This window comes from Hyperoodon ampullatus (genome assembly GCF_949752795.1).
Source record: "Hyperoodon ampullatus genome assembly, chromosome: 15".
In the NCBI taxonomy this organism is placed as follows: domain Eukaryota; kingdom Metazoa; phylum Chordata; class Mammalia; order Artiodactyla; family Ziphiidae; genus Hyperoodon; species Hyperoodon ampullatus.
This window is the reverse complement of record NC_136928.1, coordinates 59,296,948-59,300,486: the sequence shown is the minus strand read 5'-3', so window position 1 is coordinate 59,300,486 and position 3,539 is coordinate 59,296,948.

The window sequence follows — 3,539 nt, the reverse complement described above, 5'->3', positions numbered from 1 at the left end:
CCGGGTTCCTGCTCCCACCGCCCCTGCTTCGGGGACAGTGCCCCAGAGGCCACAGCTTTCCACTGCTCTGTGTCCTGGACCATCTGAAGGGAAGGCTAGGCCAACCCCAAGTTCCTGGGCCCCTCTTGTCCAGTAGGTGCCCTGTAGCAACCAGCAGCAATGGGTTATCTAGAGTAAAATTTCCTAGGTACTTGGTTTTTATTTTTTTGTTTGTTTGTTTTTAATTGAAGTATTTATTTACAATGTTGTGTTAGTTTCAGGTGTGCAGCAAAGTGATTCAGTTATATGTACACATATATCTATTTTTTTTCAGATTCTTTTCCCTTATAGGTTATTACAAAATATTGAGTCTAGTTCCCTGTGCTATACAGTAGGTCCTTGTTGGTTATCTATTTTATATATAGTAGTGTGTATATGTTAATTCCAAACTCCTAATTTATTCTTGTTAACGTGGAGATCCCTGCTGCCCTTGCATTTGCGACCATTACAGCAGACTGGAACTTTAGCCAGCTTCTGTGCCTCAGGCATGATGCAGCAAGGAGGGCTTTTTCCTGGCCACTTGCATCCCTCTGCTAGAGTTAGCAAATCAGGACCACAGTGGGAATGTGGACCCTTTGGGATGGGTGCTGGAGACTTGGAGGAGGATGGCCGGGACTTCTGAATGGGAGAGCTTGAGTATTTGCATTCTGGGGTTAGGGCTGGGGCAGGTTAGTTACCTTCTCGCCCGGATTATGTAGAGGCACAGCCCTTATACCTGCTACTTGTGAGTCCCTGCACTTGACGCTTGTGAGAATCAGTGCCACTTTGGGAACCTGCCACCAGAGTCTTTCCCACCTCCCCCAACATCCTCTGCCTTCTACTCCAATTCAGTGATCGAATCAGCTTGGTAAGAGTCTCCACTAGAGTCTAATCTAGTTGTCAATTAACAACCTCCATTAATTAGTTTATATACATTGCCCAGTGGAAGTGATTGAGTTTCTGTGCAATTATTTTAGTCTTTGTTATCAAGCTTTTTTATTTTCTTTCATTTTTCTGTCTGAACCATTCCAGTTACCTTCCTAATTTGTTTTGTCATCCTGGTTCCTTTAACACTGAGGCTCTAATATTTCAAACCAACATAGCCTGGCAGCTCAAGGCATTGAGTAGTGCCTTAAGTGATATATACCAATATCTGTGTATCTCTATGTTAAACAAGTTGCTGGAAGTCATAGAGGTTGCTCTTAAAATGAGAAATATTTATTGTGGATGAGTCTTTGAATGGGAATGAACCTCTAAAGATTGTGCATGTCCTGGTTGGAGGGGAAAGCGAACCTCAACAGAGCAGGTAATGCCTGCGGGGTGGAGGTCTGAAAAGTTTTGAGAAAAATAGGTTATGACAGCAAAAACAATAACAGACAAAATAAAAAGCATCTTAGTACTAAAAGAGATCTTAGGAAAGCATGAGAGAAAGTCAGACACAAAATGCTAATAAAATGGAGGTTCAAGCGAGAGACAGTTTCTATAGAGCAGATAGAAGAGATCAAAAGATTGTACAAAGCCCAGACGTTAAGAGGATACCAGTAGCGGGAGGGATGGTTTGGGGCTCTGGATCTGCGTAGCCCTGGGTGACTTTGACTAATAATGACATGCTTTAAACGAATATAACTTACGCACCCATATTTCTCACATGTATCTATCACATTTATGATTGTTCAGTTGTGCCAATGAACCATATCAGGTGACTGTGGGGCTGACCACACACTGGGTCTCCTCTTGGTGGGTGTCAGACCAAAAGACACAATCAAGCCAAAGATCGGGAGAAGGAAGGACTTATTACTTGCAGTGAGGAGAACACCGGGGACCTTTCCCAAAGCAGTGTCCCCCTGAACAGCAAGACTGGGGAAGTTTTAAGCTAAGGGGGTACATGCATATTCATGAAGGGGCTTGAACAGAGGAGAATTCAGCATAGAATTGGGGCACAGGTTGAGAGAATCCAAACTTTAGCTGATTGAAGTCACAAGCGTCAGAAAAGGTCAACTCATCTTCTTTAGGTTCCAGTTGATCTGGTGGTTGAGTGGGTTTTGAATTCTGCAAAACAGCTCAAGAATGTGCTTCAGGCTAACCTTTACCATTGAAACAGAACTGGGAGTCTTTACAACCTGATTTATTATCTTGCTATTGTTCCTTCTCTTGCCCCATAAGAGTTCTTTTGTTCCCTTAAGATTATTAATTACTGAGACCTATTCAAGGGCAAGCATTGTGTCCAGGCTTGGATCACAAAATGGCTTAGGCCAAAAATGGCTTCTCTTATGTCAAGAAAGCCATGCCTGCTTCTCTTTCTCCAGGGACCCCATACCCTATCTGCTCACAGGGGTTGGGTAAGAAAATTGAGGCAATCACAGAAAGCTCCTCAGGGGCATTTCCTTTACCTGGCATTAACAAAGCTCCAACTATCCACCTTCATGGATCCCTCAAATCAGAACAAGACCCTAATCACTGTGTACTCTTCATTAGTTATTTGTGGATATATTTTACCCCCAATTAGACTATAACTTCAGTGAAGGTAGATCTGTGTCTAACTGTTTCGGGTATTTCAGGCTTTGTCATGCACATGTGTACAGTCAGCATTCAAGATGGCTGCTCTCTTGCTCTCTACATCCCCTGCTTGACCAGTCCCTGCTTCACTCACATGACTATCCAATCCTCTTAGTTATAGAGCTTAATTAGTAACTGCCTACTTGCTTGTGCCCGGCCCCAGCTGCTGGTTTCCCTGATGGGCCAACCTGATGTCAGTTCCACCTGTAAGTGGTAGCCTCCTTCACCCCCTCCCTTCCAAAGTAGCGAAGATTGCTGCCATGTTCTGTCCACTCTCTGCCACACACGGTGGGGTGTTGTTCCAGGACCTTGCTTCAGATGTGTAGGATCTGCTGTCCGTAATCTATTGATGTCTCCGTTGCTGTCTCCAGACTGTTTCTTCGGTTTCCAGGCTGGCAACTACAAAGCTTGCAGGCCTGTGGGGTGTAGCCCAACCACATGGAACCTTCATAGACCTTTATATTCCTTTTCTCCTCCTCCTCCCCTTTCCCCTTTTCATTCCCCGCTTTTCCTTCTCTTATTTAGTAGGCAGTACAGGCAGTGACTCTCAAATTTTGATTTACGAACGAATTGTTTAGGGATCTGGCTAAAATGTAGATTGACTCAGTACGTCTGCAGTTCTAACAAGCTCCCAAGTGATGCCAATGTTGCTGATGCCACTTTGGGTTGAAGGGTGTAGAAAAATGATTGAGCACAGGCTTTCCAGTCAGTGCCCTGGGTTCAAATCCAAGTTCTGGCTCTCACTAGCTGTTTAATTGTGGGCAGGGTTAAACTCTCACCTCCTCTGTAAAATGAGATACTCATAGCACCTATCATGACACAAAGTTGTTGGGAGGATTAAATTAAACAATGTAAGCAGCCTGCAGTCAGGGTAGACTTTTAGTAAGAGAACAGTAACGGGTGATTACGGTGTGGGGCGGGGCGGGGCGGGGCGGGGCGGGGCGGGCCCAACCCGGGAGGGGCGG